At 39.5% G+C, this 10,362-nt stretch overlaps 1 pseudogene; it reads left to right on the top strand.

The window, feature by feature from the left end:
* The first annotated feature begins 268 nt into the window (after positions 1-268).
* Positions 269-7,126, top strand: LOC117064442 (annotated as a pseudogene).
* Positions 7,127-10,362: the final 3,236 nt, after the last annotated feature.

The following is a 10,362-nucleotide window of genomic DNA, read 5'->3' as shown; positions in this document are numbered from 1 at the left end:
CATTGGAGAGTTATACATGATATAAATGATGACTTGATGGGTGCTGACGAGTTGATGGGTGCAGCACACCAACATGGCAGAAGTATACATATGTAACAAACCTGCACGTTATGCACATGTACCCTAGAACTTAAAGTATAATAATAAAAAAAAAAACATAGAAAAGCAATTCATAAATTTATCAGAGTCTTCTGTGTGGTCACACCAATCCACGCCTGGGCCTGGAACTGAGTTGCAGCCCCTCAGCTTCACCCACCACCTCCCAACCATGGACTCTCGCAAAGTGAAAGAGCTTTGGACTTTTGTGAAAATGTGTAAGTAGGAGCTGAGCGTTCTGCACATCAAGGAAATGCGCTTCCTGAGGGAGTGGGTGACAGCATGGGGGGTAAAGTAGCATCTGCTACTCAGAAAGCTAAATGAGAAGAAAATACCAAGGGCAAAAAAAACTGATAGTAAGAAGGTGGAGGAAGATTTAAAGGCAGATGAACCATTGTTAGAAAGAGATAATCAGTGCTGTGAAGAAAAGTCAGCATGGAGACAAATGATGTCTTAGCAAGGCCATCTTTACTTTCTGCAGAAAGGGTGCTCAACTGCAGATGGAAAAATAGCGAGAGCACACCTGGACAAGGGAGGGGAAGAGGTTCTTATTCCTGATGCATGTGGCCCCTGCTGCTATGTCGTTCTATTGGCTAGGGTTAGACTGCAGAGGCTAAACTTATTCTGATTGGCTAAAGAGAATGACCGGGTGAGTGATTTGGTGGGAAAAATGGTTATGCAATGAGTCAGGGTGGAGGATGAGTCAGGGCAGAGCAGGTAATCAGAATGAGTCAGAGTGGAGCAGGTGATTGAAAAAGGTTGCTTTATGAGGAAGTTAAGTTTAAAAGTAGAAGGCAAAGAACTGAACATACTGATATATTGATCATTTGAAGAGAAATTTAGAACTCATATCTAACATTCCCTCCTCTTGCATTTTCCTTACAGCTCGTTCTCTTCAAACTTCTTTAACATGTCTTGGCTTAGTTGTTCTGCTTGATTTTCCAAAAGAAGAAGCTTCTCTGGATAACATGGAGGATAGTTAAGGGAGGTTCTAGTTAAGTGCCATTTTTATGAGCCTCTGTACCAACCCACGGATGCATGGTATGACAGCACCCGACAAGAACAAGTAAACCCATTACAGCTGTGAGGGAAGTAAGAATTGAGGCTATTATTCTTTTGCATTTAACAAATCACTTTTCTAGCCATCTTGTAAAGGGGTCATTTACCCCTGAGTTGTTGGCTAACTTATTGGACAGAGCAGTCAGACCTTGCAATGTCTTTGTTATACTTTCATCAGGGCAGTGTTGTCTAGGATGAAGGTGCAACACTGAGTTTTAATTATGACACAAACTCCTCCTTTTTCTGCTAGTATCACGTCTAAGTTTATCTTATTTTTCCCAGGCTAGTAGCCCCTAATTATTCAGCTATTCCTTTAACAGCATCTCTAGTGTAGTTAATTGATCGCTGTTGGTTGTAATAGATGTAGTTTATCCAAATTACATTTTATTATTACCCACCAAAATATTGACTCAAATCCTGCAGCTATTTGATTTTGGGCTTTAAATTGATCTGGTATTCCCCATGGGACTCTAACTGTGTCTAAATAGACATGAGAGTAAAACAATGCATAAGGGACTTCTTTTGTTTTACAATGTCTTATTTTTCCATTCTCTGGTTGATGAAATGCCAGGGTGAAAGGGATAGCCAATTGGACTAAAGCATAAGTCCCACTTCAGTTACTCTGCAGAGTGTTCAGTAAAGGTCCACCATACTACTACTGCATATCCACTTAGGGATGCATAAGGGCTGACTGATTGGTAAGCTTTTGAAAATTTTTAAGCTCATTGCATCCCTTCAGGTCTCCAAGGAACACTAAGTTTCCTCCCTGTCGTGAGAGACATGAAGTGAACTTAGTGTTGGGAGATGGAAGCTGCATGGCTCTCAGGAGCTTATCTGCAGGGTGTTGAAATTCAGGATATAGCAGAGAGAGCTTGGCACAACTTGTTACCCCAGGCTGTAGAATTCTGGAAAAGAGCTACCATGCAGCCCACGCCCGGTCAACTGGAAGACCGCCCTCGTGGAAAGCGGACCATCTGGGCCTCTGGCCTGCCGTGCACACAAGCATAACAATTGCCTTTGTTTAACATGTAGATGGAATATTTAATCCATTTTAACCAGGCATTTACATCTTTATAACCTGTTTCAATGGCTATGGTTTGCCTTAAGTCTCTTATTTCTACTACTGAGAGCTTGCTTTTGTCATTTGGCATGAGGCAAGTCATAGTTTGATTTCATAGGTTTGGGAAAGGGGCAGCTGTAGGACGTGGAGGAGGGAGAACAAAGCACATCTTAAAGAAGCCTATAGGATCCGTTCCAGTGACTTCTGCTCCTAAACCACAGAAGCACTCTAAAGTGGGGTTAGAGTTGCTAGTGGTAGGAATAGTAGTGGATATAAGCACTGGGTAAGGAAAGGAAGGGAAAAGATAGATGGACTAAGCTTTCTTTAGCTTTAATTTGGTAGAGGTTGGTCCGGGAACAATGACCCATGATTCTGATGATAATGACACTTGCTTGACTCAGGTGTGATGTGTCCATCCCTTTCCACTGTACAAACAGTAGTCTAGATGGTTAACAGCTCAACGTAGGGTCCTTCCCAGGCTGGCTCAAGTTTCCCTTCTTTCCACCCTTTGATGAGAACATCATCCCCAGGCTGATGCTGCTGTACTGGAAACTCCAAAGGCGGTGCCTGTGCTGAAAGACCTCTTGTTTTAAGGGAAGAGAATGTGAAGGATAAACCAAATAAATAATTTCTAAGAAATTGATCTTTTGTTTTAAATGTGGGGACATCAGCAGTGGACTTTATAGTCCTTAGTGTCTTCTTGCTGAGAAATATTCTTTAGCACCTATTTTTATTAGTTTTTAGACCAAAGAAAACCAAACACCATTTTATATTTAACAATGCTTCCTGTATGATTTTATACCAGATGAACTAAATTTCACCTTTATATTAGTGTGCTATTAATGTTAAATGTAATTTTAATAAAACCTTGTAGACATATTTATCCAATTTTAATGTCTGACCATAAGGTAAGATTTTTATAGACTCTTTTTAACCTTTTATAATTTTTGTTAAAGAGCAGGTTAGTGCTTTAAGAAAAACCTGTTGTGCTTTTATTTTAATGTCCAGTTCACAGACAAACTGGATGATACCTCTAACTTTAGCCAATATGTTTACACACAGAATTTCCTTTACAATTAACATTTCAAAACTTGCCTAAACCTTTAAAACAAAAATTTTTTTGACCTTTTAATGTAGGTAAAAATCCACATTCTTATGCCTCCTTATAATCCTTTTACCCAAAATATATTTTACTTTCCTTACACATCTTGCACATAAACTGTTTCTTCAATAGTTTTACATTCAGGAGGCCTAATTACTTTTAAATTACACAACATTTCTTGTGTAAATTCCCTTTTATAACTTTTTTTCATGACTTTCACAGACAATTATTTGATGTGCCTCAACTTTCTGACTTGTTGCAAACATCCCTTTCTTTAAACAACCAGTTAATTTATTTTAGGACAAGAATTTACCATATAATATTGTTTTTACATAAATTCTCTCCCACGTTTTGTTTTCAAAGATGATAACCATTCTTTTCCAAAGTGAACTTCCTTCATGTCTATGGACTAGACTGACTTAGGCCACAAAATTAGAAGTTAGGATAATACACGTTACACTGTTAATTTTTAGCAAACTTTACCTCTGTTGAAAACTTTGGAAGTTTGGAATTTCAATTATTCTTTGCTATTAATAAGACCTCATTCAGTCCATATTAACTTAGAATTGGTATAGATGGCTCCTTCCTGATTCTGTAAGTACTTTAAGGCTTGGTTGAGTGCAAAGAGTTCCCACATTTCAGCAGACCAATTATTAGGCAATTTTCCTAATTCTGCTTCTAGAAGAGTTTCCTTATCACTTACTGAATACCCATTGTGTCTTTTTCCCTCAATTAGCTGGGAGGAAACATGTCCTGTCCTGAAGGGTGTTCCTTCTAGGTCTGGTTGGACCTTTGTATGGTAATCAATTAAGATTTAGATCCCCTGTTAGGAAACCCACTGGGTTAAGGGAATTTTCAGTGGTTAATGTTAAATCATCTTTTTCTAACAGAATAGCCTCATACTTTAAGGTTCTTGAGTCAGTGTGCTACGTTTTATTTTTTTTTTTTTACTTTTTGATTTAGGATAGTTCTGACCTGATGAGGTGTCCTCACAATGAGGTTTCCTCTAAAAGTTATTTTTCTCCTTCTGTTAGCAAAGCAGTTGCCGCTACAGATTAAATGCATTTGGGCAATCTGCAGGTTACCAGGTTAAGGATTTTTGATTAGGAAAGGCTATGGGTTGTCAGTGGCCTCAGTGCTTTCAGGCTATGCCCTTGTTTACACTAACAACAAGGTGGTATTGGAGTGTTATAGGGTCAAGGAGAAGACCTTCAATGATCAATTATAGGTTTTTAATTTACCCTGGCACTTAAAGGAATAGGGTACACTGTTTTCTCTTTACTACTTCTCTTTTTCTCTCTCTTTGACTCTCTTTCTTTGACTCCTTTGTCTCTTTCTCTCTCTCTCTGCCTCTCTCTCTCTTTGACTCTGTCTCTTTCTCTCTAACTTCCTCTCTTTCCTCTCTGCTGGTCTTTCCCTGCCTCTGCCAGCCACTTATGCTGCTATTCTCCCCTCTCCTTCCCCTAGGGGAGGGACCAGTAGTAGTGCAGCTACTCTTTCTTCCCCCCAAGAAGAAAGGAAAGGGGAGTTCTGAGTATTTTTCTTACTACCAGAGGTTTGTATAAGGTTCAACCCCCTGAAATTTGCAGAAGGCTCAACCATTCAAACCAGTGATGTCTTGCCTTGCCTGTCCTGGAAGGCTCAACCCCTCAAACCAGGGATGTCCTGCCTTGCTGCCCTGGAAAGTTGACCTGTTTCCTCCCTTTCCCCCTCTGAAGGTCCCTTGCACACTTCCCACTTGTGTTGTCCTCTCAGGCTGCTCCCCCAAGGAAGAATTAGACCCCTGTTAGCACTGGCATGCCGGTATAAATCCCACAGCAGGATCCACCCTAAGCCGTATGAGGTAGCTATGGAACCATAGAGAGGACCCACTCACTCCAGCAGTAGGACTTGTCACCATCCACATGAACAACACCATAAGTAGGGTTGTTTGTGATCATTCACACACACACACACATTTAGTTCTCCAGAATTTGACCACCAGGGAGGTACTTTACCGGCTCCCTTGGTCTGTGGCTTCATCTGTGGCTCCCTTGGTCTCCTTCTTTGGTCTGTGCACAGTCGCTGTCACAGTATGTGAGGATCCTTTACCCTAGGTTGCTAGCCAGTTTCTTTCCACATTGCTGAGAGTCCTGGTTTATTCGTCACACTGGGTGGGTCTTGGTTCCTCACTCTGAGACCGCCAAGAACAAGGTGGTGGGGCATGCCTTCTCATGAGAGAGGACCGGAGACCACCCCTAGAGGAGAATATAATCCTGGACGAGCCCCCCAAATTGTTAGAAATAGATAATCAGTGCTGCAAAGAAAAGTCATAATGGAGACAAATGATCTCTCAGCAAGGCCATCATTACTTTCTGCAGAAAGGGTGTTCAGTTACACATGAAACAATAGTGAGAGCACACCTGGGCAAGGAAAGGGAAAGGGTTCTTATTCCTGACGCACACGGCCCCTACTGCTGTGTCGTTCCCCTATTGGCTAGGGTTAGACCACACAGGTTACACTAATTCCAATTGGCTAATTTAAAGAGAGTGACAGGGTGAGTGGGTTGGCGGGGAAAAATGGTTATGGAATAAGGGTGGAGGAGAAGTCAGGGCGGAGCAGGTAATCAGAATGAGTTAGGGTAGAGCAGGTAATTGGAATGAGTCAGGATGGGGGCAGGTGATCAGAATGACTCAGAGTGGGGCAGGTGATCAGAATGAGTCAAGGCAGAGCAGGTAATCGGAATGAGTCAGGGTGGAGCAGGTAATCAGAATGAGTCATGGTGGGACAAGTGATCAGAATGAGTCAGGGTGGAGTAGGTAATTGTAATGAGTCAGAGTGGAGCAGGTGATTGGAAAAGGCTGCTTTATGCAGAAGTTAAGTTTAAAAGTAGAAGGCAAAGAATTGAACATACTGACATATCGATTCTTTGAAGAGAAATTTAGAACTCATATCTAACACCATCAATTGAGGAAAATGATCTAGTAATTGATAATGAAGGTGTGATTGAACCAGACACTGATGCCCCTCAAGAAATGGGAGATGAAAATGTAGAGGTAACAGAGAAGATGATGGATCAGGCAAATGATAAGAAAGTGGCTGCTATTGAAGTCCTAAATGATGGTGAACTGCAGAAAGCCATTGACTCATTCACAGATGCCATCAAGCTGAATCCTCGCTTGGCCATTCTGTATGCCAAGAGGGCAAGTGTCTTTGTCAAATTACAGGAGCCAAATGCTGCCATCTGAGACTGTGACAGAGCCATTGAAACAAATCCTGATTCAGCTCAGCCTTACAAGTGGTGAGGGAAAGCACACCAACTTCTAGGCCACCGGGAAGAAGCAGCCCATGATCTTGCCCTTGCCTGTAAAATGGATTATGATGAAGATGCTAGTGCAATGCTGAAAGAAGTTCAACCTAGGGCACAAAAAACTGCAGAACATCAGAGAAAGTATGAGTGATAATGTGGAGGGTGAGAGATCAAAGAAACAATAGAAAGAGTTAAGAAGGCTCAAGAAGAGCATGAGAGAGCCCAGAGGGAGGAAGAAGCCAGATGACAGTCAGGAGCTCAGTATGGCTCTTTTCCAGATAGCTTTCCTGGGGGAATGCCTGGTAATTTTCTCTGAGAAATATCTGGAATGGCCAGAATGCCTGGACTCAATGAAATTATTAGTGATTCAGAGGTTCTTGCAGCCATGCAGGATCCAGAAGTTATGGTGGCCTTCCAGGATGTGACTCAGAACCCAGCAAATGTGTCACAATACCAGAGAAACCCAAAGGTTATGAATCTTATCTGTAAATTGTCAGCCAAATTTGGAGGTCAAGCATAATGCCCTTCTGATGAATAAAGCCCTTGCTGGAGGAAAAGCAACCTAGATCACCTTATGGATGTCACAATAATACAAACCAGTGTATCTCTGATCTTCTCATAAAGAGAGCTGGGGTGCTTTGAAGATAATCCCTACCCCTCTTCCCCAAATGTAGTTGAAGGATTTTACAGTGGTTTGCCATTAGGGTATTCATCCAAAAAATGTTTTCCTACTAGGAATTACAAACTTTAAACAATTTTTAAACCTTAAAAATATTTAAAACAAATTTAAAGGGTCTGTTAATTCTTATTTTTTTTACTAATGATTTTGGAATTTTTTGAATTATTGGGCAGGGAAAACATTTTTGTATGGAAGATTATTGCTCTAATTTGAGTAAAATAAAAGTTCATCAGGGTGAGGCAAACATAACTCATTTGAGGATAAAGTTTGTGTTGGATATATGGTTCCTGAAGCATTTTGACTTGTCTTTTTAAATGCTTTATCTTTTTCTTTAAAGAGGTATTTTAATAAAACTAATTGGGACCACCAGTATTTCAGTAGGACCTGAGAAGGGACTGGAAGTACTTGGCAGGGCAGTGGCAATCTTGTGTTTTATGTAACATGCATCCTTGGGCAGGTTGCTCTTAAATCTTACACTGTGGTGAAGGGATGAATTTTTTGTAATGCTGCAGTAGAGTTGGAGTACTTATTCTGTTCTTGTCCAGTAGATTTAATAAATATTTCATATTCCACATACAGAAAATAAGGGAGTACTTTTCTTTTTATATTTCTATGCTTAAAATTCTCTTTCCTAGTCAAAAAATGCTCAACTCTGTGTCTGCTTTCTGCTTGATACATTTTTCTCCATTACTTTTCTTGGGCTAAAGACAGGCTTTTTCTACCAGCATCATCACTGCTATCATCAACAGCAAAATTATACAATCCTATTTAATGCTGAATTTAATTTAATATGTAATACTTATGCTAATTGTAAGGTAATACCCAAAACAACTATAGTTTCTTACTTGGCCATGAGAATGCTTATTTAAGTTTTAGACTTCAACTCTGGCAAAATTTTGTCATATCAAAAGACATTGGAAAGAGGGATTCCCTTTGGTGTTTGGTCTTCTACTTGGAAAGTAACTATTGCAGTAAGAGTTTATCTTGTAGTATTCATCTTTGTATTTTGAAGATAATAAGGTTTGAATTAAATTGATAAACACAGAGGGGAACCAATTTTTTGATCCAATGTGAATTATAAATGAGATAATCCATGTTCATTGTGGAGTTGTTGAGACTATGAAAGATTCATTGTCTTTGTACTCAGCTCTTCCTTAAATAGTGTAACTATACCCCCACTTCTGCTTACTTTCTTTCCCTCCCCTCCAATGATAAAGAAAATGATAAATAAAAAAATAAATTTATCAGAGACATTTAACAAGGAGATTGAAATAACTGACAAAAAATCAAACAGAAATCTTAGAACTGAGAAATATATTTGCTGAACTAAAAATTCGTTAGAGGCCCTCAATAGCAGAATGGATCAAGCAGAGGAAAGATTCATTGAGCCCAAGGACAGGCTATTTGAGAATACATAGGGGAGAAAAGAGAAAGATAATGAAAAAAAGATCACCTGCAAGATACAGACAATTACCTCAAAATAGCAAATTTAAGAAGTATTAGTGTTCAAGTGGGAGATGAGCAAGAACAAAGGGTAGCAAACTTATTCAAAGAAATAATAGAAAATGTTCTAAAATGTGAGAAAGATATAAATATCCAGATACAGGAAAGTCAGAAAACACTAAACAGATTTGACCCAAATAAGACTACTCCAAAGCATGCAATAATCAGACTGTCAAAGGTCAAAGATAGAGAGAGGATCCTAAAAGCAGTAAGAGAAAATATGCAAATAGCAAAGGAAGTACAATTCATCTGGCAACAGACTTCTCAATGTAAACTGTACATGCCAGGAGGGAGTAGAAGAACATTTTCCAAGTGCTGAAAGAAAAACCTGCCATCAAAGAATACTACATGCAGCAGTCATCCCTTCAAATATGAAAGACAGATAAGGTCTTTCCTAGACAAACAAAAGCTGAGAAAATTCACCACCTTCAGACTCATAAGAAATGCTTAAAGGGAGTTTTTCATGCAGGAAAAAGAAAGAAAGAAAGAAAAACAATTAACAGGAAAAAAAAAAAAAGCATTTGAAGGTATAAACCCCACTGAAAAAAGGACACAGACACAGAATACTTAAATACTGTAATTGCAGTGTACAATCCACTCTTAATTTTAGTATGAAGCCCAAAAGACAAATCTAGCAAAATAATAATAGCTACAGAAGTCTGTCAAGAGGTAGGTAACATAAAAAAGGTAGACTGAGACAAGTAAAAGTCAAAATTTAGGGGAGATGGAGTTAAAGTATAGAACTTTCTTCTTCTTTTTTTTTTTCTTTTTATCTATTCTTTTATCTATTCACCTGTAATCTCAGCACTTTGGCAGGCTGAGGCAGGCAGGTCACAAGGTCAGGAGTTCAAGACTAGCTTGGCCAACATGGTGAAACCCTGTCTCTACTAAAAATACAAAAATCAGCTGGGAATAGTGGTGGGCACCTGTAATTCCAGCTACTTGGGAGGCTGAGGCAGGAGAATTGCTTGAACTTGGGAGGCAGAGGCTGCAGTGAGCTGAGATCGTGCCACTGCACTCCAGCCTGGGCAACAAGAGTGAAACTCAATCTCAGAAAAAAAAAAAAAAAAAAAAAGATAAATTGTCATCTCCTTAAAATAACTTACTATATCTATAAGGTATTTATTGTAAGCCTAATGGTAACTAGAATGCAAGAACCTACAATAGATTTACTAAAAATAAAAGCAATGAATTAAAGCATAATACCAGAGAAAATCACTTAGCTAGAAAGAAAGACAGTGAAGAAGGAAGAGACAAGTTATAAAACAACCAGAAAATAAACAACTAAATGAGAGCAGTAAGTCCTACTTATCACGAATAGCAATGAATATAAATGAACTCAATTCTTCAATTAAAAATCATAGAGTGGGCCACGTGCAGTGACTCGTGCCTGTAATCCCAGCACTTTGGGAGACCGAGGAGGCAGATCATGAGGTCAGGAGATCGAAACCATCCTGGCTAACACAGTGAAACCCCATCTCTACTAAAAATACAAAAAATTAGCCAGGCGTGGTAGTGGGCACCTGTAGTCCCAGTTTCTCAGGATGCTGAGGCAGAAGAATGGCATGAACCCA

Source organism: Trachypithecus francoisi, unplaced genomic scaffold (assembly GCF_009764315.1).
Source record: "Trachypithecus francoisi isolate TF-2019V2 unplaced genomic scaffold, Tfra_2.0 Lachesis_group2, whole genome shotgun sequence".
Lineage (NCBI taxonomy): Eukaryota > Metazoa > Chordata > Mammalia > Primates > Cercopithecidae > Trachypithecus > Trachypithecus francoisi.
This window is presented reverse-complemented; position numbering and strand designations above follow the sequence as displayed.